The 26,972-nt window shown below is 39.2% G+C and overlaps 1 protein-coding gene across 1 annotated transcript in view; it reads left to right on the forward strand.

Annotated features, from left to right (window-relative positions):
- The first annotated feature begins 17,567 nt into the window (after positions 1 to 17,567).
- The window catches only part of LOC113131811 (KATNB1-like protein 1), a 29,562-nt gene continuing 20,157 nt past the window's right edge, over positions 17,568 to 26,972 (forward strand). Inside the window, exon 1 of the mRNA XM_026309516.1 lies at positions 17,568 to 17,648. The gene's annotated coding sequence lies outside the window, so the exon portion shown is untranslated. The remainder of the gene's footprint in view (positions 17,649 to 26,972) is intronic.

Raw genomic sequence — 26,972 nt, forward strand, 5'->3', positions numbered from 1 at the left:
AAGCTGAAGTATGCACACGCTATATCTCTGGGGACCAAGTGGAGGCTTCACATTGCTGCCTGGCTGTTTTGAAGTAAAGTAAGGGGGGCATCAATCTGGATATCTCTGGACAAAAAGGCTTTCCCTGTTGAAAAAAGAAGGGGCATATTGATCGAGTTACAGAGTCTCTGCAGTGTGGTTGCAGCTGCATAAAATTACTGTACTGTAGATACACTAGTAAAAATGAGGTACAGTGTGCAACCGATTTTTTTTTTTTAAAGAGTGAAGTGGAAATATACAAACTGTTATTACTTTTATCACTAAACATCTCTACTTGGAGCACTACATTTCCTATAGACAATCAGATATCCCCTGATGAGGTGCCAAGAACAAATGTTAGGAGCCATATTTAGCTGTGTAATTTGTTCTGCACGTGGCGAACACTACGACCAGTCACCAGACGGCTGCATGCAACATTTTTACATTTTTCAAATGGAAGCTTTGGCTGCTTTTACAGTACTAACATGAATCAACATCAGAGTCACTGAACGGATCTTGATGCAGACAGAGATCAGATGTAGTTGCAGAGCAGTACAGGATTTAGTGTAATTCCTATATTTATTTTTGCAAAAGAAATCGGATAGAGCTACTAAACAAAAACACACGCTGCCCCGTGGCTTCCTGCTGGTTTTAGGCTGATTCCTTACGATTATCTTGGCTTATTAGGCTAAGGTATGTTACTGGATGTTTTTTGTCATACGGCCAATATCAGATCACTATGAGCAAACATAATGTTTTCTTTCAAAGTAAAGGCCCTTTCTACCAGTGAGTTTCATTCTGTAGTGTAGGTACTTGGTGCAACTTCATGAACCAAATCTATTTCCAAAAGTCTAAAGTGAGATTTGTTTAGCAGATGTTTCCACACAGAAAAGAAGAAAAGTCCATCTAGAGCTTTAAGCCAGGGCTGAATACTGTTCCAAATTAGCTGAAAGGTCAAAGCATCTGTCATCAAGCTCCTCTAAATGCAGATGAGAACAAACTGGTGAATCAATTAGAAATTGCACCAAGCCGCACTCCTACCTGACTGCTGATTGGACAAGAAGTGCGCCAGGAAATATCTCAATGCGTGTGTCACTTATTCTGGAGACTTCCTCTGAAATGTCAGTTTGATTTTGATATTCACAGGAAAAATCTCAGAGGCATTCCACACTACCCACCAGAACCAACATCACAACTCCAGGGTGAGTCAGGGATATGCAGAAACAGCGAAGCAATGTTGTGTTTACAGACAGATGGGGCCTGTGAGTATTGGCCCTGTGAGAGTATTCTGTCAAACACTGAAAAGAGATGTGGCACAAGCCAACTCAGGATACACAGAGATTAGATTTTCAACATGGCCTGACAAAAAGCAGTTTCTCCAGCAGAGACAGACTCAGACTTACTAACTTATTCAGGTCCAGCAACCACTTCCTTACACTCTACCCTGCATGTGATGCTCCACTGGAGGTCTACACAGTGGGTATGTGCCCTTGACTTAATGCTGTGTCAGGGAAAGTGCAGAAACAGAAGCTAAGTGTTTTGCTTCCCTCAAGTTGCAGATGCCAAAGTCTCCTAACTGACACTTTCCGGTGGTGCTCCCATTGGGAGGCATAATACATGAGTATGCTGCCTGCTGGGCCACAGCAGTGAGCAGCAGCATCTAGTGGAGCCTCTCGCAGAGATATATGTTTTTCAGACCCCATAAGAAGGCAGAAGCAGCCAAAAAAAGCTGCTGGTAAGGCGCAGATATCCTGCAGAAAACTCATTAGGTGACACATTAATCAGTTTTCCTGATATCATTTCTATAAATCTACTGTATGTAGGGTTAAAAACAGCCTGAAGCATGCATATGTTTTTAAAGATAGGAATTAAGGTTAACAGAACGTTTCCAAAATCAATAATAAATCCAACTCATAACTGACACAATACTGAACCCTGATTATGAACCGAAATGATGCAAACACACTGAGTGTGGAAATAAGCCAGAAGGTGCAATGCAAATGTCACAAAATTATTGATGCACTTATTGATCCTTGAACCCTTGTACTCTGACTCACGAAGCCTCTGGCACTGACACACAAGCCCACTGACCGAGTTACACAGGTGTCAAAAAGTCATTGTATCATGAAGAATTAGCCCAAAATAGTAGTAATCCTTATAATGACAACAGAGCCCAATTAGTTTCCATAAATCACTGTAATCTCATTACAACTTCATTTGCTCTCTTTGATGATCCATCTCAAAAAGCTTTTAATTAAACCTGACCCTCTGAGAGACACTGAGGAATGTGAAACCAATGGGTCACCATAGTTAAAGCAAGTCAGTAAACTGTGCCCTAAATAAATATGAACTGGCAACCAAACAAACTTAAGTCCAGGATTTAGACAGGACCATGTGATTATTTTCCATTGAAGCTCATTACATGGCAGCTTAATGTGATGACTATGAAAAACAAATGACACACCATTTCAGAACTCTAACAACAGGCCGTGAAGTGAGGGCAAAGAGCACACATGCATTCTGAGGAAACAGCTCCTAAGAGGAGAGAAGACGGCTAACGGATTAATGGTCGTGATGGTGTCATTTGACCTTAGCACTTCAAAAGCTGACATTGACATTTGAAGTGATGGAAAACCCAAAACAGCTAAAGCTCTAAATGCTGCTCTGGCTGCCCCTATCTAAAACAAAAATCAGGCCTTTCTGGAATTACTTGGAGCTTTGTGATCAGCCTCAGGTGTGTTGTCTCTAACATGCCTCAAGACAATTTGGAAGGTAAATACTGTACTTAAGAGTATATGCACAATCTATTTTTTCAAAACAAACCAAGAAACATTCTTCACAGCTTATTGCTGCTCTTCCACAAGTCAAATTAACAAGAAAGAGAGAAAAGGCCTGATTACCAAAGCATTTAAAACTGAAATTGTCACAATCATTGAATCTTTAATCAGGCAAAGTAAATGCACATTTTTCATGTTGGGTTCAACAAACAACTACAACATAGTGGATCCTGACAAACAAAAATACTAGATTGGTGCAATACAGCAGCACAGAGAATAGAGAAAGAAACCCAGAGAGCTGTTTTGTCTAACTAGTGTTACCATGTTCCCAGCTTGCTAGTACTTTTTCTGTTTTTTTTTTGTTTTTTTTTAAATGGATACACAAGGCTTTCATTTTGGAGTTCCTTGTATCACACACAAATGAAGTTCTTCATGTCTCCAAATCCCTTCACATAATATCCTAGAGCAAACAGAAATTATACAATCTAAGTTTCCTAAGCATATCACCACCCCTCTAAAGTGTGCTTTAGTAGTGCCTTGGCAAATAGACATTTAAACTACTCCATCCACTTCTGCTCTTAGAAAAGCAACAGCAGTAAAATGGTTGACACTGAACAAAAATCACAGTGTTGAGTACAAAGGCGAGTCATGACAGCTGAGTGTTTTTAATGCAGCACAGTTCATATAGGGCTCCCTCTCCCTGGGCTGAAGGATTTACTAGAACCCCATTTTCCTCCTGAGGGCCTTTCATGTTTCCCAGCCACCACCACAGCCTCTGCTGTCTGCACGGGGCCACTGCTACTGGACACCTCAGCAACGCACTCCACCACAACCCCAGGAGTGTGTGTTTTCTGTGTTTTTTCTAGTTGCAGACACAGATCTGGGAGGAAGAGCCATATCCATTCCTTGTAAAACGGTAACCTGTAGTTTATACTTGTACGTTTAACTAGTCAATAAAGTTTGACCTTTTGTATGACTGGTCTGGTCTGGTATATCTGTCAGGGGCAGGATAGCACTTACTATATATTAGAGTATAACAAACTATAAGATGCTGTACTCATAATTATTTGTATTATACTAAAGAACTACTACAATATTTGTATTCATTTATGTTTTTATTTGAACTTGACATCCATGTCTTTTAAACAGAGAGACACTAAAGATTAATTTTGGCAGCTGCGGTTTGAGTAACCATGACTGTTCTAGCAGACCTGATGCCAACACTGCCTTTGCGGCAAACCTCACTGAATCACCTCATCGTAATGCTGCTTCACTGTTTGTAAAAGGGAGCTCATGTAAAGTTACACTTATCTGGCTGTGTTGCAGAAAAAAAGTGTGCCTGAAAGCCCCTCTGGGTAAATAGGTGCTGATACGCTGATAAGCTGTCTCCCTGTGTGGCCCTTCACAGACGCTGAACTGGTCAAGTTTACCTCCAGATGAGGAACAAACATGATTTATATTGTCTACACAAAACCCTCTAAAAAAAAATTTCTTTTAATAGTAACATCAATATTTCCTATACAACACCATTCACAAAGACAACTTGTCTTGAACATCCAATTGCTAAAACTCTTATGTGGGAGTCAAGTCCCTATTTTCTTGGAACTACACTTACAAACTGATTGCCTTAGATCACACTGTATATTTAACAGTCGCAGTTTTACTGTAAGTATTCAAAGTACTTGTGTTACGTTGGCTGCCTATTAGTTTGAGTACCAAAACCTGCTGTGTTTAAATGTCTAATTTTGCTTGCTTGGACTGACTGAGGAAAGCCATAAACAGTTACAGCGGCCCATGAAGTGGCCACCAAGAAGACATGAATTATTCACCACCGATTGCTTCTAATTTGTTATTACAATGTTTTTTGCCCTAGAAAATTAAAACAGTGTTTGCCCAATGAGTGTTCACTACAAGCTTGAGGTTATGCAGAGATGTCTGCAGAGAGTTGCCTGCAGCCTGCAATCTAGACAAATGTAAAAGAGCAATGTGTATATAGGACTGCATCATCTGCATAAATTAATATTATATGTTTAATGCAACAACTTATACACTTTTCAGTGATTTAGTTTAATTTCTGTTTGGAGATTTTTCAGACATTAGAGGGATTTTCAAAACAGCGGAAACCTGTCATGTCGTTGAGCATGTTATACGAAGAAAAGGGCCCTAGAACAAAAAGTCTTTTGGCCCTCCTAAGGTAGAGAAACACTGTGTGCGTGTAAATCCTGCATGGCTGATCTTGGATCTAAAAGTCAGACAGGAATGTCAGGTATCCAGCAGGACGGAGGTCTGATGAAGGCATCACAACACAGACAGTTATGAAGGACAAATAAATGTCTTCCACTTCCCCAAATATCACATGAAGCACTTTAACACCTGTTGATATGACCTTTTTGGAGACGAACTGCATTTTTACCGTGTTTTAACTATTTGTCCAGCCCAGACTTCAATTCAACATCAAACAACACATCTGACAGATGCATGATGTTTGAATTTACTAACCAGATGGTAGATGAGTTTGATAAGGCCAACTTTGGCAAATAAACTGAGCTACAGTATACATGTGCCAAAATAAAACAGCATCAACACAACAGCTATATTAATATAGTTTGAAATGCAAGGCCTTGCACAAAGAATTTGAGCAGTGTTCTGTGAAAATAAACCCTCCTGAGTGAGCATAACTGGAAAATGTCTTCTTATAATTCATAGCTTTGAAGTCTCAACCATAGACAGGGCAGTGTCGCTCAGTTTCCATCATAATATTGTTTTAAGCCCACTGAGGGATTGTGGTCCCTATATGGTATGGTGATTTTATGTCATTTTATTCCTTTAGTTTTATAAAGTGGGAGTTGTTGGAATGCTGCACATTACAGGTTGGTGATGGTAAATAATTACCTGGCAAGCTCCTGCTTAAGTGCCACTGATAACAGCAATCACAAAATGATGAATTACAAACAGCCCTAGAAACATTATACTGTGCTGACAGAAAAGATGGGACAGACAGTGCTGACTTCACCCTGCGAGCATCTGTGGTTAAAGAATACGGTTGTCAATAGCACTATTTTTCTTACTGTCATCAGATCCCATGAAAAGACCAAAACCAAAAATAGTCTGATTATATTAGCAAGTTGCCTGAGTATCCAATGCCTGATAACACTTATTCCTCTGTTCTATAAACATCAATTTCTGGCCAGACTATTAACGACACACCCACGAACCATCGCACTGGGTGACATTTTCCTTCATTAGCGTGAACACGGCCACAGTGGTTTATTTTGAGTCCGGACCACATTCTACAAAATGTGTATTAATTTGCAGCTGAAAATAGTCCCCTAATAAAAGCATACTTTCCCCTCTATTTAAGTAAATTTTGCTAAAATACCCAGATGTTTTAGGAAAACTTTTTAAAAATGGAGAATTTTTACTGCTTTTTTTTTAAACGTTTTTGAGCATAAGGGTCACAGACAAGCTGGGGAAAATCAGAAAGCATGGTGGCTTATTGGTTTTGGTGCTTTGATGAGATTCATTCACAATAAGAAAAATCTAAACTCACACCAGCATTATCAAAGCTAAGGGGTATCTGATTAACCTAAACTGCTTAAATAAGTTCAACTTATTTAAGTTGTGTTCCTGTCTCCCCCAGCAGCACTATGTGAATGCAGGACCAAGTTACCTCTGCTATTAGAGTCTATGTGCTGTACAGAAACCTAAAAACATCAAACCAAGCCTTTCACTTGTCGTCTTGTCATTACTGGCTCCTAGAAAGGATCAGTGGAAAAACACTTAGGATATTATCTGGAGCACCAAGGAATGAATTAATGAAAAAATTTTAAAAAAGCTACATGACAAGTACATGGATGGAAGGTCTGGGAGGATGAATTGAAAGTATACCCAAAAACCTGTAACTCAGTAAATATTTTGGTCATGGCATACACTATGGAACAGTTAACCACATTTAGTCATTTTCCATAATTACTGCCAAGCACCACTCTATAGCTTTTATATCATTTTACTCTACACCTCTCACTCTGTTATGCAAGCTCACTCTTTAAGTAGTTATGGTATGAGAGAAGTTTCTATTGATGCACTGCTGGAAAAGGCAGAGGAAAAAAAAAAAAAACAGCGATACCATACATTCTTCTTCTACAACCAATGTAACGAATGAAAAGCAAGTAGTTTCCAAGCTGGAAAGTCCATCCCTCATGGGTTCTCTCTTCATCTGGAATTCAAATTTTAACTTGCTGACACAGCAGCAGTTTTTCTGTTTTATTTTGAAATGCCTCTCCAGTGGAAAATCTTTTAAATCTGTTGTCTGCCAATCTACTAACTGGCTATATATATTGAAAATCTTACAAACTCATCTTTGCTCAAACACTGATTTTATAAAAGAGAGCAAAAGTGTAGTCAAGTGTAGAGTAACTCTTTTCTGCAGGCTGTGTCCTTGCAGCATTATTTTTACAATGATTAGAACTGCAGCTAAATGTGATAGTGTTAGTTTTGCAGCAGTTTAAGCCTCTAGGGTGAAAATTCCATGGCGTGACTCCTCACCATCTGCACCGACCAGTGGAGCTGCGGCATGCTTGTGGCCTGAGGGATCAATGAGGAGACTGACCCCTCTGACTGAAGGGGATGGTCGAAAGACACAAGAGAACTTGACCTGCGAACATCAGCTGTCAACTTAAAAATGCTGACACTGCTCCAGGGGGCAAATTTATCTGTTGAGAAACAGCATTGTGCATCTCATCTGTGGAACAGTTTAACACTGGGGAGGCTGAGCTGGAAGCAGATGAAGGCATTATTGACTTGAACACTTGGATATAGTTTGTCTACTACTGTAAATCAGGACTTAAGTCCCTGGATGGAGACTTGTGTGATTTAGTTCGACTACCAGATGATTAAAAACAGCCATGTGTCCACTAAACAGAAAAATGTAAAAGTGTAATAACGAGTCTTATCTTTAACAGCCAAACACACAAACATAGGAAATGTCAAGGAATGTGTAAAAGATTGCCTGGGAGAAGACAAATAAACAGTCAAAGAACAATTGGCTGTTGTCCCCTAGGACCTCAGGAAGGGTCTCTCCAGTCTGACCAGCTTGACACACTTCCAAGGTCCATGTGAGAACCGGGGTCAGATGAGTCCAGACGGCCACCACATGAACTCTGAAGTCAGTGATGGTGAGTAGATGTTAAAGGGTTATTTTGGGCTGATCAGGGGAGGAAATAGTTTATTGACATACTGTGTGTATAGATAAAGGTGGTAATGGCCAAAGTAAAACACACATACCCAACCAGGCATGAAATGTTCACTGTGTAACACAGCAACATAAAGGATAGGTTAAATAACTCAAACATATCAGGGAGTGAATTTTATTTTTCTGAACGCACCACATGCTCTAAGTGAACGATCAAGGCATATGGGAGTTAAAAATAGAATTTATGGTGTTTGTATTCAGTAACAGCTGGCAAACTTAGTGTGAGAAAACATGAGGAAAGGTCCTCTGGGGTCCTGACAGAAAGCTGCTGATGAGAGAGTAAAACAAGGCCACAATGATGTGGTTTCATAAAAAAAAAAAAAAAAAAAAAAAAAAAAACTTTTAATGCTTAAAATTAACATGCTGTATACCAAATACATTTCTGAACTATTTGGGTGACAGAAAACCTTATCATTTCAAATTCCACAGTCAAAGTTGCTGATGACTAACTGGCCGGTTTGGAAAAAGTACATCTGGCTAACTGCTCTACCGCTGTTAAAGAGCAGCACAGTCATTTCCATGAGCTTATCTATGGGAACTATTCAGGGCTCTTTCCCATGCAGTAGCTGAGACACTGCAAACCAAGCACAATGAAACTTCCCCCCATCAGTAAACGAATGTGAAAACAACTTTTAACTTGCACATACATCATCCTGCACAATGAAGTCAAAACATCAAAATCAAGCGCAGTGACAATAAAACACATTTTTGAGTGAAGGGCGGCTTTAAATACATCTGCTGGGGGTGCTCTTATTGTGCTGTGCTGTTGCTGAGAAATAATTCCTATGTAGTGCCCCAGGATCTTAACCAAGCACATACCTTATTGGTGTACACTGTACATGCTCTTGTCACATCAGCTCCATCTGGTTTACCTTTGAACAGTGGCCAGCCGGTAGCTGCTGATGTCTGATGCAGATTCTGTCAGTTCCTCTCAACTTGGGCCTGGGTGCAGCTGTAGTATCTGTGCACATAAGGAGATGAAAGATATAAGGCATTAAGGTGATGCGATACTCATCATATCACTTCGGACAGATATGTAGCGACATAGTTATTTCTTTTGATTTAAAATATACACCAGTGGAAAAGTGTTTTTATAGGATGCACGTCCCTTTCCTTCCACAGACATATGTAACGGCTGCAAACAAATGGCAATCATCTGGCTGCTACTTCAATAATAAATGGGATTATAGCAACCAGAAGGCAAATATAGTGTATTGCATTGCATGTGTTTATACAATGCTGATGCCATTCACTTTTATGGCTTCAATGGAGTGCCTGGGAAAGGACTGGTAGGCCTGCCCATAGGTCTGAAACAGCTGGACATGTGTATATGTTGAAAACAGATGTGGCCTAGAATGCCCACCACATGGAAAAGCTGATTGTGCCTATACCTCTACAGTAATAGCAGATCTAACAGCCAAAAGTCTACGCAAACCAAGCTGAAAAAAAAAAAAAACCTTCTGGAAAGTTAACACGCTGAGAGCAGCCTCCCGCGTTGAGCTCTTTTCAGTGGTTTTGCTGACCTCGTGGGTCGTCTACTGTAGGTATTTAATTTTGAAACTGACGCAGGGTGTTTTTTCTGATCTGCATGTTTAGTGTGAACATGAAATAGCAAGAATTTACTGTCACGTTTTCTAATGTATTGTAGCGGTGTTGGGATTATAGCCCCACAAACACAATTCCATATGGTGTCTGTCTGCATTGCAAATTACCTACAGGGAAAAAATTTCAGGACTGCTGTGAGCTGCTGTCGAACCTCATTTCCGACTTTATTCCAATGATATCATTTACTGTAAGGCTTACGGCACAATTATGCACTGAGGAAAATTCTTCTGTTTTTCTATATGAGAACATGGAGACAGCAAGGGCAATAAATAGAAAGGTAAACTAAAGAGGGAATCTGCAATTTCAATTAGGAGGCCAGAAAGTTGTAGGAAACATAGCTGCACTGTTTTGTGAACTTTTCGACAGGTCTGATCGAAAGTAAATGTGCCTGTGATGCACATACACATACAACTTCAGTTTCATGATGATTCTAATCCTGTTGCCAGATTCCAGTTTTCTCCCTCTAGTGGGGTGCGAAGCACACACCACCACATGTATTTTACACCATAAGCACCTTGCCAGACCCTTTAAATGGCAATTGCATCTGGCAATTCAACAGAACATTTTACCTTGGGCTCAGAAGCTCAAAAGAGAGGGATATTTATTGTGATTTGAACACGCAATCATGGAAAACTTGCAAGCATACCTCTGCACAAACCTCTCTGCAGACATTAGACAACCAATTTCCTTCTGCTGAATCGCTTAGTGCTCCGATAGCTTCCTTGTCTTTATGTTGATCTTGCTCTTGAGACGCAGAGAAAGAGATACCCATACCACAAATGCTGGGTATTGGACCGTTAATGATTCTGACTTGCATTTGGCCTCATCGTCTTGTTAATATTTCCAACACAACTTCCTCGGCAAGCCAGTGAAACTCAGTGAATGTGGCCGCTGCCTCACCCTCAAATATTCCTTATTATGACGATTAACATCTGTGACAATACCATCTTAAATGACATTACAAAGTGATCTGCAGACTGCACGGTGAAAAGTAAAGCCGTAATCGGCCGAGTTTGAGAAGATTACTGAATTAGATCATGTCTTTGTAAGCCTCCAGCAACATAACTGTGGTGAGTCTGAAGGGCTCATTAATAAACATTTGAACCCCTTCTCAATGGCCAGGTTGTCTCCAACACGTCATGTCTGAGGTTTACAGATGACTTCACAGCGGCTGTTTGTGAGTTTGCTTGATATCACCAGTCAGCCTTGTTCAAGCCTGCTGTTTTTTTTAAATGTTATGGTTTCTACAACAGGCTCTCGTTAAAAGACACTGCGGTGGATTGTTCCCCATCTGTTGTCTCAATAATATCCCGAGACAAAAACGAATCACGTTTTGATACATGAATCCAGAGAACAGTGATGGCTCCTTATCAGCTCTTCCATTCCTCGCAAAGAAAACAACATGTGCTTAACTGATCAACCCATTCGCAGTGGGCGACAAGTTACCTTTTGCCTGGATCTATGTTTAGCACAGAGATCAATAATGGTAAAGTCATTAACCTCATGCATAATAACATGAATGTCATTAAAGTTGTACTAATAAAACAAAGTGAAAAGGGCGGTCCGGAGTGACACATCTACAAAGAATGATCACCTGAAAACCTGACTTTAGTGTCTTTCACTTAAGTGTTATGGCCTGAAAGTTTACTGCCCTGAGTTACTGTCAGGGCTCTCATCAAATCTGTTTTCATCTGCAATGTGAAAGTTTTCCATGAAAAAAATCTAATACACTGTGGACTGTATGCTACCTGCCAAGAAAAAAAATGGCATAAATTGGAGCATTTTGTGCTAAAGAGGAGGATATTTTCCTCACACGTTGGTGAAAATTGGATTCATCTCCATGAGGTCAACAGACACACAAATCCACACATCCAAACATGAATCACAAAGTATTTTTCTGGTAAAAGAAAGGATTTGATAGATATTGCATTTCAACATCACAACAAAAAAGATCCAGCTTTCTATCCTCATAACATTAAACTACAAAGTTCATTATTAATAACTCAAAATATCTAGTCACTAAAGACAAAGTAGGCCTTAGTGTTTCATGAATGGAACCAGTTCTGTTCGAGTGGGTATGAACAGGCCTGTGGTTTGGACTCCCCCGCCCCCGGAAGATGACTGCATTCATTACAATAACAATAAGAGGAAAAAGGACAGCCATAAACACATCGCAATTTGATAAAATGTTCCACTCATCATCACCATTTTAGTTGCTCAGGCCTCATTGTAAACAGACACAAACAGGGAAGTGAATATAAGACAATCACAGATGGGCAATTATACTACTTAAGGAGTTTTTCCACAGCTTTTTACCATGAAATCATACTCAGTTTAATGTAAATTTCGTTGGCACACAGCATCGCTTTTAGTCTTCTAAAATGGACCTAATTAAACATGTGCAGCAACTTCAGAATTACTGCAGGATTTCTACTTGTGTGTTTCAGAAGGAACTGGCAAATATCTCCAAGCTGCTGATGGATAGTTAACATGGTGGCAGAAATGGCCTCAGGAGGCACTTGTGCATGTTGGAATTAATGGATATGTACTTTTATAAACACCTTTAGTTAAATCTTCTGAAGTGCCTTCGGTGACTGATTACTTTGCACATTCAAGTTAAAACAAGTCATTTCAGTATTGCTGAGGTAAATGGAGGAAGGATCTGTGGTTTGTTTGGAGAACTGAAGTAGAAATCAAATAACTTTCCAATCCAGTCTGATTAATCCATCAGCTCATCACAGGATAGACAGGTGAATAAAAATGTACTGACATAAAGCATTAGGTCATGATTTCTTTTATCTGTGTGTATTCATTATTATGATTGCCATCCAAAATTTCATTGTGTCATTACACAATATGTTTATTGATTGCCAAAATACCACCAATAAAAAAAGACAAATGACAGACGTCAAAGACAACAGAGCAAAATAATCAAAGGCATACTGAATAGGATCACTGTAATAGGCTCAGCAGTGACTGCCTGCGAACAGGACTATTATTTTACTGTAACATCCACATTAATCACACAGGGAGTGAGTAAAATAAATATGTTTGCTCACCATTGCAAGAAGGAGCCCTGTGTCTGGAATTTGCTCTCACGTGACACTAAACATGAGCTAAAGGAATAAATGAAAATCTTTTGTCAATTCAGGACTTCCAACCGTTTATAGTAAATTTCTTTGGAAAACATTTACACATAAAAGAAAGTGTTGTATTACATAAATAAAAATGTCTGAAAAGCACGTCATTTAATACTCCAGATGATTTGTTGACCTTTCAAAGCCAAAACAAAGTCCTTAATACCCTTTGGAATAACAATCTCTTCAGTAGCAGGAGACGTGATCCCCAAAGGGCCTGAGAGTGAAGTTTGATATTAATAATAAACATGGATTCAACAACTTCAAATGGTTTTCCAGATTGTTAAAAACCTTGAAAAATATTACGTCATTGCCTCATTTTCATAATATTCTGAATAACCTGTATTCTAAGAAAATGTGACAATATTCAGCTGAGGTATCTGTGAAGGGGAATATTGCCACCCAAAGGGAACAATGACTACAGATAAATGGATACAGATGTGGGTGTCCATCACATTATTGCATCCCCTGATTATTTCAACAACTGTGACCAAAGGATGACTCCTAATGACTTGGTAATCACCTGACATTTCAACTAGCCAAGGCTGGATAAATTTGTGGTTGGGCCTGCATCCCAGAAACCAACAGGACTTTCTGACTGAAGATGGCATAGTAATAAAGACATAAGCAAAAAAAAAAAACAAAAAATAAAAAACAACAAAAAAAAATAGTTTCAACCCTTTATAATAATACTTTGCTCCAGGTTTTTTGTGTGAAAGTTACTGTGATTCAACTTTGCCTTTTCATCCATACAGCATGCTAACATGCTAAAATGCAACAGAGAACAGTGTATCTGCTGAACATCAGCAAGTTGGCATTGTCTCTGGTGGGAGGTTAGCGTGTTCTCTTTACATTTTCAGGAAGGAAAGAAAAAATGTTTTTGTCCATATATATTGTGTAAAATTATTTGGAAATCAGTTTTATTTCTCCATAAACAGCATGCTGACTTTCAGTTAGCGTATCCTCTTTGACATTTATTTATGCGCCACACACTGGGAATTAAAAACCGCACCATCTTTAAAGTTAAGGCGTATCAAACCAGCAGGATTTATTTCCCCCCCCACTGCTCCGTTTATGGCGCTGTAATTATAGAATTCTTGTTTGCATTAAGCCATCATTAAATCCACCTAAAGGTCCATGTGGACCGAAAGCTTTGTAGTCTGATCTTCACTGTGATGAGTCAGTGCTGTTGTTTTGCTCATAGGGATTATATATGTTCACTCAAATATTACCAGTTTTCAGGTTTACACCATTTTTTGGGTGGTTGAATGGTATAGTCATCTGGATAAATGGAATAATTATTTGGGTGTCTGCTCCTGCAGCTTGTGCATTGAGGCAGGTATGACTAAAATGGTATCTGCGACAAGGAATGCTGTGGCTAACCACAGCTATGAATAGAGAGAAGCTTCACATAAACACAGTCGCCTTGTTTTAATCCAGCTTTACAGAATTTAAACAAGACAGCCTCAACACTGTATATTGTGTGTCATGTCACGTTTCTCGTTGGGCTTTGAATCAGTGGACTGACGTTCCAAAATTGGCAGACAGATCCTCAACTGGTTCACAAACAACAACCTGTCTGTTCTTTTACTCTGAGAAATGGGTCAATAAATTTCATTTCTTTGCATTTAATTTTAATAGTTAAAATGATTTTTCTACTCACTCATCATTAGCTGAACTATATGGATATATAAGGATTATTTGTGACAACGTCTGCTACCACGCAAACTGTCTGGGTGAAAATGGCACCACTGGTCTCTAAGGGCACAACAAAGTACAAGTTCAAACCTCAGCTGGAGAGACTACAGTGTGTGTCCAGGACTCTTCTCAAGAAGAAACGTGCTGCCAGCAGCCACAGCTGGAGAGGAAAATAAAGCCTCTTTCTTCAACATGAAATTTGCTGTGTTGACTTGATGTTTTTGCTGCATTTATTTCTAAAATGAACACACAGCTCAGCAGTTCCTACTTCAGACTGAATGCACAATGTCACGTCCCATCTTGAAAGCATTACTTCAACAGTATAAATGGGCGTTTTAAAGTAAACTTCCAGTGTAAAAACATGAAGAGTATAATAAATCGCATGTCAATTGAATAAACACTGGAAACAGTATTGAAACAAGTGGCTGTACTTGTTGATGCTGATATAAGCACAGTCTATGATAACGATTTCTACAGGATACCAGTTGAAAAAGATGTCACAATACATACTGTAAGGTAAAATATCCATGCATTAAAACGATGGAGCTTCATATGTTTTATATTTGAAAATATTTACTGTATCTTCAAAATTAAACAAATTGTCACTGAGCTTCCAGGAGGAAAACTCCTCACCAGATACTTTTCAATGAGTGTTGTGCACGACAATGTATAAGTGCACACTCAATAATATTTATTGTGTCTAACCATGTGCATCAAACTGTCTTTCTGGGTTGTGCAACAGGTACTGCAGACTTTGCTTAGCACTAGATAGAAATGTACTCAAAGGCTTCACTGTGAAGAGCTTGATAAATCAAAACAATTTTATATTAAATTTGGAACTCTTGCCAATGGAGAGAGGCCAATTTGAAATTATTGTGCTCCCTGCCCTTTGTCAGAAGACAGGCTGCAGCATCTTTAAACATCTGCAGACATGACACAGCTGCAGATAAACTAAGCACTAGACGGTTTCGGGTTTAGCACCAAGAAGTTTCTGGTTAGATTTTCCCAGTCGAGCCACAACCTTTTCTTTCATGGAGCACAAACACAACACTGACAAATTCTCAACATTATGCTGTTGCTATGCTGCACAAGTCAGCAAACAGCAGCCTATGTATGCCTTCAGCTGACACGTAGTAACATTAATATTCATTTGGAGTCATGTTTCTGTTTGTCCAGCTCTCCTCAGAAATACAGTATCTGTGTCTGCTAAATACCTGGCCACCATCTTTGCATGCTTGTTATTTGCTGCTGAGTATAGAGTGTGCAATGTGTTTTCATCAAAGTTTTTTTTTTTTTGATGAAAACAGCTGTCTGCTGTGAGTTAACTAAACAACAAAAATGTGGGAAAATTAAAACAATAAGCTGAAAGAAAAATGTTGTGTGGGGCTGAGAGAAAGTCAGGTGATAATTCCCTGCCCTGTACCCCTCCTCATAAAGTTGTGTCATGTGATCCAAAATACTGATTATGGATCATTTAAAATCAAATCTGATCTTTCTCTTTTGTCTAAAGTTGAGCAGGTAATGCCACGTATAGTGATGAACAATCTCCTTGTCACCAGATTAAACAAGCAAAAAAAAAAAAAAAAAAAAAAAAAAAAGCTTTGTTTAAATCATTTCCCGACTTTGAAAACTCACCAACCACCATCATTTTGATGCTGCTGCCATGGAACACCATGAACTTCTGGTGGTCCTTCACACAGACATTTTAGTAAGTGACCGGGCTTTAGAAGAAATAGTTCCAGTAATCAATAAAATTATGACAAAAGGCTGGCCGCACGCTGCCTTTCATCAAACACTTGCACTTCCTTTGGCAAATTCCACTACAGTGACTTATCCAATAAAAAAAGATGAAACATGTTTTTACTGAAACATGTTGTTGTGAAATACTGCATCCTGATGGGAAATTAATTCTAAGGTTTACTTTTTCATATCTTTTCAGCTGATGAATTTATTATCTTATGCTCAGTGTTAGAATTCCCCAGACATGTAAATGTCAACAGATTGCAAATTAACCAGCAGTGGGATCACTTTAAGTTATCTGTCAGTTTTAGAGTGCTTCAGTGTCTTTTCTTTAGTATTGTCTACCTGTGATATCAGAAATCTATAAAATCAAACTATAAAGTTTTGTTTGTGGAATTTTATCATGCATATTTCTTCCACATTTACTGCAAATTTTATAGTAGTACACAGATACCTCAATACCTGGAACAGAAGTTGCTATTTTTTAAATTATTTATTTAGTTTCCTTCTCCTTCTTTGCAGAGTTACCATCCCTATAGACAAAGATTTTGAAGAACCACTCAGCACTCAGCTAAATGGGCTCTGTATTACTCTTTCTGGCTGTGCACATACATGGCAAACTTGTTGCAGATGTGACTGTGATACAAAATGTAATGAGAAGGAGAAAACTTTTTTTTTCACACATTCTTCTCTCTAGTACTAAACAGTAAAACTTGCAATAAACCAACCACATCTCAGAATCAGTACTTTTCAGTAATGCAATCCACATCAAATGTTGCTTTTATATCATTTAGCATTAAGTTACTAATCACTTGGATAAATTATATCAATCTTGTGCAAAGAACTTATGAGCATGTAAGAAAATAAGATAAGTATTCTTTTCCATTTTTAAAAACCTCTGACTCATGGTGATTTCGGTAAAAGAATCATTAGATAATCAAGATCCAGGACCTCTTGATCTGTTACAGGCAGAGTGGAAAACCTTGATGTATTTTGAGAAGTCAGTCCAGTGATTCTTGACTGCAGATGTCACGTCTTCACAGAATGATTACTAGCATCACAGTCTTTTTGTTGTCATTTAATTTGGTTACACAAACTAAATAATCCCTTTTGGACAACAACAAAGGCTCGACTGTTTTTTCAAGATTAACATACAGCAGATTGTTCTAGTTTGTGCGTGAGTGGCACCAGCCATACCAGACATACCAGCCAACTCCATTGACAAATCTTGCCTGGCTCAAGGTTTAAGCCTTTAGCATACACAGTCACTGCCAAGACTGTTATGTAATTAAAGTCCGCTGTTACTGAGACTTTCACAGCAGTCGCCCCTTAGCAGGACACACTATGAGGACCGCAGCTGCCATATAAGGCCAAGGCTACTGTGTCATTGCAGAACTTCCAATAATCTCACAGACAGGAATGGTATGTACTTGGAAAAAATGATGCTTTCCACTTTTCAGCTGTCTTTTATCTGCGCTGGTATGTGTGCCAGTATGCTGTTTGTTGCTTTAGCATTTGCATTCTTCTATTTGTTTCCTTAGAAAAAACCTACAGTAGTTATGTGCTCTGTAGTGACACAGGGATGAGAGACTGAAATGTGTTTATCTTAAGAGTTTCTTGCCAGTGCAGTCATGGCTGATGTCATGAGAGTTTTGCTCACTGAATGTATTGACAGACTGTTCATAGAGAGTCATTTTGACTGTGGTGGCTGGAGATGTGCTACTGAGCCACAGTGACATTTCATTCTATTGTCTAACGATGATTAAAATAGTGTTTCAGAATAAAATCCCCTTATTAGTGAGGACAGTTTAATCAAAACTGACGTCCCTGTAATCACAGTCTGACTTTAATTATGGTCGGCAAACAGTGCAGAGGGGCCATGAAGTCATGAATGCTTAATCTTCAAAGACACCCACGCACATACTAACACCTCCCAGACTCTTTGTGATGAGGATTTGTCACTTCAGAGCTGTAAAACAAAACATCTGGGACAATCACCACCACTGTGAAATGCACCATCAGATGATAAAGGCGTCTTCAATAGTCTAAAGGTTTATAGGGAGAAGATGCTCTTTTCCCGGATTCAAGAGAGAGAGAGATCTGTGGTATCAACTTATGTCTGTGTGTGTGTGTGTGTGTGTGTGTGTGTGTGTGTGTGTGTGTGTGTGTGTGTGCGGGCTCTTAAGTGGGTCAGAGTTCATGAATTTGATTGGGTTCAGATGCTGTCAACACTGTTTACCCACCAGGGGATTTCATTCTCACTATCTAACTAAAAACTAAAGCCAGGAGAAAGTGGGATGCTACATCACTACATGATTAAAAGTACTTTTGACTTCAGACAGAAGAATGGAGACCTTTGACCAGTCAAAACAGGAAAAGCACAGGTGTAATGAATAACAGTGACAATAGCTGCGTTCCACAATTGTAAGTCATTTCCAGGTTCCTGGGTTTGGAAGGGCTTAATGGGACACTGTGAAACAGAGCCATGAGTATTGTTTTTAGTTACAGCAGTGCTGTTACTCTTATGGCATGTCAAAGTGTCTGCTCTGTCTTTCTTTTCCATTTATTCTTTGCTTTAAACCAATTTCCCTCCTAATGGCTTGTGGGATAAAGTTGGCTAACACTGACGTGAAATGAGTTTGGCTTTTTAGTTGCTAAATGCAAGTGTTGACCAGCTACTGACAAACTGTCTGTCTGTTATTTGGTGCTGGGCTGGTGGGCAGCAGTTACCTTATCACAAGGTTTTCACTAAACACTTGCCTGTTGCAGCTGGAAATGGGTTTGTTGAAAGTGCGAGCTAAAAGAGCAATGTTGTGGGTTATAAAACCAAAACAATGAGCTGAAAGACACTAAGATGTGAAATATCACTGAATTAATGTTATCCAAAGATTTAGCTTCAAGTTTAACCCACTGAACAGGATTAAATTATCCAAATGAGTGAATTCAGCTCTTCAATCATCATCATAGCCAAGAACATCATCTGTAACCATAGCAACAGCGCAAGGATGGTGACAATTGTAGCCTCAAAATGCTTAGGAGATATATTAGGACTAAAATACCTTTTCACTTTTGATAATTAACTTAACAACAAATAGGAGAAGAGTTTTTTTTTTAAAACCAAAATCTCAAAATGAAATGGAAGAAATCTAAACTATATGTTCTCTGCTTCAATCCCAGTAATTTCATATCTACTTGAACAGTCTGCAACACTTTCCAAGTCTACATCTGAAACCACTGATCCCTGTTCATTTCTCTGAACATAAATTTATTGCTAATGCCAACACCCAGACAAAACACAGGCTCCCATACTGAGTCTGTTGAGCAAAACAGGGACACAGAAGGGGAAGAAACAGATAGTTGGGCCGCGGTCATTTAGCCACAATGTTATAGGCTGCATGCGAAACTCTTTCCCCGAAGTTTCAAGTTATTCCACACTATTTACCAAAATAACCAAAAGAGGAATATTTTTACGATGACTTTTCCATCATATCTTGTTTATAAACCAAATTACTGTTTTGCAGCATAAGCCATTCCTGGCGTCAGAGGAAAGGGACGGTACAAACTGATATAGCAGATTTAAGATTGTTTAGTGAAGTGTTATGTTGGCCATTTGTCCTGCTGGAACTGGCTGTGTCTGTTCTTTGTCTGGACCAGAGTTGCTGCTCTGCCGTTTCCTTCCCTCCTTCTCCCTGCTGAGGTAAAAATGAGTCACTGACTCAGCAGCTGGTCTCCGTCATCCCCAGTATCGCCCAGGATTCCACAGGAGACCAGCTGTCGAATCGCTCCACTCTGACAACATCACTTCCCCTTTGCCTTTTTATGGACTTATTTACTGCCGGTATTAGGGTCTGTAATGATAAGATCTGAGATCATATTTATTCATGTCAGGACAACTGCAACAATCATGTTTTGTTTGATGGTTTTCTGTTGAATTTAATCCTTTGTACCTACCTATTCTACTTTTGAAAGTGCACAGCTACAAACTGCCTCCGTTCAACAGTGTTTTCCCACTAGAAGCCACTATGTGTGTTGTCATGTGCTACATTAAGCACTCAGTGTATATTTCATAATGGAAGCATGGACGGCAAGTATCACTTTCACCTGACACTATGTTTGTTACAGAGGTGATGACATTTTCCATATTTAACGAAACTAATTTAACATGTCTGAGTCTACTCGTCTGCTACACTAATGCTAATCAGAGGATCAAATACTAAAGGATCAGCAAAGCAGTTTAATATTTAATTAAAAGCATAATTACAGTGTAATAATACTGTGTTACAAGTAAAATCACTGAACTCAGCTTTCAAATTTTTACTTAAGTAAAAGTAAAAAGGTATTAGAAGCCATGCAAGAATGCTTGAAGTACAAGTGTGAAAGTGCTTAGTGGTACATCTCCTATTAATGTATTTTATATTACTGGATCATATAATTGATGCATTACTGTGTTTATTGTTGCAGCTGGTAAAGATTGAACTAATGTTAATTAGTTTATATGCTTATATAAAAAATGTATTTTACTCTGAAATGCAGTGAAGTCAAGGTATGAAGTACCAGAAAATGGAAATTACCTCAAAATTGTTCTTAAAGGTGCAATGTGTAAAATGTGAAAGATTTAGCGACATCTAGTGATAAGATTACAGACTGAAACCTTATGAGCAACCCCGCACTTCTACCCCTTGTTTCCAGGAGTGAGGGAAAGAACAGTGGTGGTCATCTTTAAAACAAAATGATTCTCAGTCCATTCTGGGCTACTGTAGAAAGATGGTGGCGCAACATGGCTGCCCCTGTGAAAGGAGACCCGCTTCTTTTATAGATTAAAAAGGCTCATTCTAAGATCAAGAAAACATAACAGTTGGTATTTTTATTTTTCAGTGACTAACATATTTAAGGATGCTAATAGATCAAATATTACACACTGAACCTTTAAGTACAGTACTTGAGTAAATGTACTTTCCACCACTGCACTAAGCTAATTTAAAAAAATATAGCAGAGGAAAAGTCTGGGAACCAAAGTAATTAGGATTGACTATCAAAGGTGACTATCAATGATATTTCAGTTTGGACCAAAGTAGTGGACTGATGAACTAGAGTATGGCTAAAACTCTGGCATTCACCAGGCAAAAGAACAAAAATGAACTACAAAAACAAAACAGAGACCTCTGTCTTTTTGTCAGTGCTGTTGATTATGGATGAGTGGATTCCATTATTAAATGTTTAAACTGGGTGTTTATTTTTCCCATTCCTCTGGCTGAAAGGACAGTCAGGTCTCTGTCTCACTCCATTTCATCTTCCTTCCCGTTTTCCCGTGAAGGGAGGTGTCATACCATCTGCTGCTTATTTGAGGAGTCCCTAAGGAATCTGCTGTCCCTTCTCTTTTGACCATGCAGGCATGGCAGTCAAGACAGAGCTGTAGCTGTCACTGCCCACTGACAGCTCACTCAGACAGCTCATTCTGCTTGGTGTTTATCCAGACAGCCTTGTGGAAAATACAGCCTAAATTCTTAGAGACGGGAAGTTCTCTCCCACTCCATTCTTTCACCTGTTTTGTTTTCCAGGTGGACCTCTGCTGTACCTACCTGAGACCTTTTCTCCACTTGCTCTTGTGAATTTTATCACTCCACTACATTTGCCCTCAGTTTTTTGTTTTTAGTGAAAAGCCAGTGGAAAGAACTGAATGTGTTTTGCCTTCTGGAGAAAAAGGGACAAAGTCTACATTGCATATTAACTGTTGCTCTGACCCTCTTGTCTAGTTAAAAAAAAAAATATATATCTGGCTTCATTGGTCTTGGCAAGTTGGAGATGTTTTATTAGAGCGGAGGGTGCAATTGTTTTTCAACTCGAAATTAGATGATGTTGCCTGAAACAAAGAGACTCATTGATCCAAAACATTTCCTTCAAGGAAGACTGGACACAGTTATATTCAAAAGAACATTCTTGTCCTTAATTGAAGCAGTCTCTGAAGACTAAAGGCTTTGCAGAATTAACCCATAGTGAGTAAATAGAGTCATTAATTCAAATAGAAGTATACACTTCCATATAAGGAGCCATGTATTTCATAGTATCCTGCAAATGAATATGGTCTGCTTTTTTTTCAGCAATATCTGCTAGCGGTGAAGTTCACCATTCCTGCTCTGAATTTAAAGTGTTTACCTACAGATTAAGAGCTTCACAGGAGAGGATGCATGCATTTAATACGGTGTTCTGTTTGAATTTTAATTAACCAGTAAGAGCCTCACTGTTTTCCTGTGCTTTCTGTATTTGCAGCAGGTTTTAGTACTTGTTTGAATCTATTTGGTTGTGTTTTCTGTACATACAGTGTCTTTTACCTAAATGTTGTGCAGGCATTCTCCAATTTGTGAAAATGTCCTGATTTGCATGTAGTTTCTTAAGTTGCAGTGCATCAAGCTCTCAGGGCCCTCCATATATGACCTAAATGTTAGCAAGAGAACACATCATGGCTTAATTTACTGAGAGGATGCTGATTGTTCTCAAATGTAATTGCTCATCCATTAACCAAAATGATCACTTAAGTATAATTTTTGACTCTGGGTGTGTGGTTTTGTTGAGATCTCTTAATGATCAAGATATTATTGTTGAATGATGACTGGCAATACACAGGATAGTTTGATGTGGGCTATTACAAATATTTAAGGGGACTTTTCTGGTTCTTGTGGGATATGTACAGACTGGACACCCCTCCCTGTGTGTGAGCTGCTCTGTGGTGTTTGGCTCCCAAGCCTACAAGACCATGCCTCTGTAAGCTGGCCAGACTAACTTTCCCTCTCATTTAACTTCGGTGACTGTTTATATTTTAGTCTTATGTTTACAGATCTGGTAAGAATGTGAAGAAATTATTTCAAAGCTCACAAGGAGAGGAACAGGAAAGCCTGTTTACTGCATTTTCACAAGAAAACGTGGCTCACTGGAAACTTTCAGAGCAAACTCATAATTTCTGGATTCTGAGGTTATTTTGTTTCAACCTTGTGGGTATGTTCTGTCTGGGGGATCACTTCACACCCCATTTTAAATATGCTGCAGTGGTAAGTCCATTGATCAAAGTAAATACACAATCTTGACTAATGTTGCATAATCGATGTCAGTCAGTGCTCCATCTGAATTGAGATTAACACAAATAAGACCTGGGGGCAGCAGAACAAGCCTCAACATCTGCAGCTCTGTGTCTCTTTTCCCAGCTTCTTAGAAAATACAACCAGCAGAAATCTCATGACTGAAAACACCTTTGCCCCATCATCTGGTCCTCTTTAACCCCTGTACTAGACTCGCCCACTTGGGACCAGTCTTTATGTGATACTTCAGCTGGACCTGGCAACCTGTAGGGTTTTTTTTTTCCATTGTTGGACCAATTTGAAGGAATTTCACAGCCTTTTTTTTTTTTGACTGCCACCTCATGAAAGAGTCAGTTCTTCACTTTCCAAAGGCAACATTCTGCATGTGTTGATTCTCACTAACGCTGTGAGCATCAGTGATTTAAGACCTTCCTTTGTTCAGTACTGATTAAGAGTATATGGAATCAATATGTAGAAAAGGACAACAAATCATTGTATTTGGAAAAATGCAAATCACTCCACAACCATCTGTTCATCATTTTTGCATGCATATGCTTGGGAGAGTTCGTCCATAAACTGTTGCTATGTACAGTATATGAACCCACAGCTGACCACTGGGGGAGCACATCCAAGCTGGCAGCAGGTCAGATGGCAAGCCCAATTCCACGGAGGACAGTGGGAGTGAGAGGAGGACATGCGGAGGCAGGGAAGAGGCCTTTGAGTCATGCAGCACAAAAGAGTGAATCACGCCTCTCTGCAGGGCTGGTTGACTGACTGGCGTTTGGATCTATTACAGCTGTGGAAATATCTGGAATCTAAGCCATGTCTGGAAAGACACCGCACACATCTAGGTTTGACAGGAGTGTGTGCTGATGAGCCTACACACTCATTCAAAAGGCCAAAAGTCACATATGCAAATTCAAACAAATATAGGCAGATACACGCTTGTCAGAAAGGGTCACTCTATTGTTGTTGATCTTTTACTAAGTAAAAAATCAGACAGGAGCAAATGAAGTTTCTCCTATTTAGGGAATCCTAATTACAACTTTTATTCAGTGCTATAATACGGGTGGGCATGTAGCTATGGTTAGCTAACACTTATTAGTAATTAATTTATATTTAATTTTATACATTGTGTGGATCTTTGTTGGGTCTAAAGAAAAGTGTATTTATAGAAGGAAAAAAGAAAAAAAAAAAAGAGTTTAGTCTGATAGTTTACATACCACAGAGGAGATAGATTATGTGGTCACAGAGCAAAGACAGGAAGTACTAAACCAAACACAAGCGGAATATCTCACCTTAACACTAAACCCACTGCTGACCCCAGGCCGGTTTTACATTGGAAGAAACAAAAGTAAAATTAGACACAGAGGATATGGGCGGACTGTGTTAGATGACAAAGATAAGCTGAAAATTATATTGTTGTCTTCACTTTAGCTGTAATACTGTTACTCTGTGCCATCAGGTGCATCCCCCATGATGTTTTCTGCTTAAACGCAGATGACGCATCAGTCAGATTCTTCACAATAACCAGATGCCCAGAAGTGAAGACAGATACGTTCATATTAAATTCTCATATGAAGGCATTCTTACTGAAGCAGGGGTCATAGTGCTGCAGACTGCTGAGTCTGGGACAAATGCTCATTGACCTTTGAGTTAAAGCAAAACAGATTTCTACAAGTAGAGAGAAACAGTCATCACAATACCCTTTGTGACTTTCTTTTGAAGGCGACGGCACTAACCACAGCGGGAAGGACAGCCAGCATCCTTCTCCAAAAGTATTTAATCTTGTTCCCGTATAGGCTGGAATGTGGAGGATGGCCATAGCTATGCAGACTGGGAAGTCTTAAATCACTAACAGAAGCTTGCTTCTTTTCTGCACACTCACACTTTCTCCTCTCCCATTTGTTTTAGCCCTTTCTCCCACTCTGCCTTGGCCTTGTACTTTTGTTATGCAGATAGCAGCCATGTTGTCACTAACATAACAGCAAGCTCTAATACTTTTCTTTTCGTCTTTACCAATGGGACAAAATATTGTGCAATGCAAAAAGAACTGATTAGAGTGATCAGTAACATAAAATCATCACACATCGCTGCAGTTCCCTCAGCCTGGTGGAGTTTTGTGGTGTGTCTCTCAGCTTATTGTTTTAGCTTTAGGGCCAGCAACTTTACTGTTTGGTTGATTCCCACCACCACTCTCAAACTTGGCCTGTTGTTTCCAGATGTAACAGGCCTCTGTTTTTACCAAAAACTACACTACCTGCCAACACAAAACAGCTGACAAATCTAAAAATGCCACGTATAAATTATGTTTACGTGTTTGGCAAAGAAATGACTATTGCCTGAAATTCACAGAATCATAAAAAAACAAAGGTAATTAGTGGAAATGATAGTTATTTAATATTTAAATATATTCAAAGTCATCTATCATTTTGTGATTCCTTCATATTTTAATAATTAATATTTTTGCTCATTTGTTGATGAACTCTTAAGGTTGGTGGCAAGTTAACACAAAAATCTGTGCTACAGAGTACACAGTGAGAGTACAGAGCACAAAATACAGACGATAAGGCTCTTCAGTGGTTTTGATATCTGGATCCTCCTATTTGTTTTGGCTTGGTCCAAGTCAGAGCAGCAAAATATAGCAGCAGACCAAGGCTATCAGATAAGGAGGCACCTCAACCTGAAAACATTCATGTACATGTGCTCCGCTCTTCAGGGTTTAGCTCTGATTAATTCTTATCATCAGCCTCTTCATTCCCCAGAGGATCAAAAGTCAAAGTCTGTCATATAAAGTGACTAACGTTCAGCTTTTTCAAGCATTCTTTTTGAATTATAATTACCCTCAATGTCAATGTTTGACAGCAACAGTGTCATCTTTTAATCTTAGAGCCAACATCCAGGATTTCCTTCTGTGTAACATCACCATTCTCTCTACGGTTTTCTCTACATATGTACATCCACTGTTGGTCAGCACGTGTGTAAATACCACACAGGTTTTGGGGAATCAATCAAATCAGCAAAATCTGCTCCAAAATATGTGTGATTATATTTAGAATGCAATCCAAACTCACCGCTACCATACAAAAACACAAACCTACTTTTAAGTCTGAGCTGTTCTCTGTCCACATGCTGACATTTAATTGAGATGACATTGGAGCGAACGGCAGAACACGTTTTTGAGGTGGCAGGAAAAACAAAGCAGGCTGCCATGAGACTGTATATCCTATACTCTGTTGGTTCAGGTTTGGTGGGAGAACAAATATTGAAGATTTAAAAATGAATCTTGTGCACCTCTTTTTCTCTGGAGCTTACATAAAGAGATGATGACCACAACATCCCTCCCTTTCTCCCTGCAGCTGTGGGAGTCTCTCCCTCTCAGCCACAGCACACCAGCCTCACTAGACATCTCGTATGACTGCTGTCAGCATGGTCATTAAGTCTTTCAGTCTGGGTCTGTTTAAACAAGCTCCTCCGGCGGCCAGTGGCCACACAAAACCGGTTCCCAGCCACGGGAAGATTCGCTTCTCTCTGCCCAAATTCATGCCTTGGTCCATTTAATGGGTGGTCAAACATACTTATTGTAAGGTAGAACCAACACTCCAAGTCATGTTTTTCTTAGCTGTCTTGGCTGCTTGCAACAAAAGGGTACAAAAACTGCAAACACCTGTTGCTG

The sequence above is a fragment of the Mastacembelus armatus genome, chromosome 22 (assembly GCF_900324485.2).
Source record: "Mastacembelus armatus chromosome 22, fMasArm1.2, whole genome shotgun sequence".
In the NCBI taxonomy this organism is placed as follows: Eukaryota; Metazoa; Chordata; class Actinopteri; order Synbranchiformes; family Mastacembelidae; genus Mastacembelus; species Mastacembelus armatus.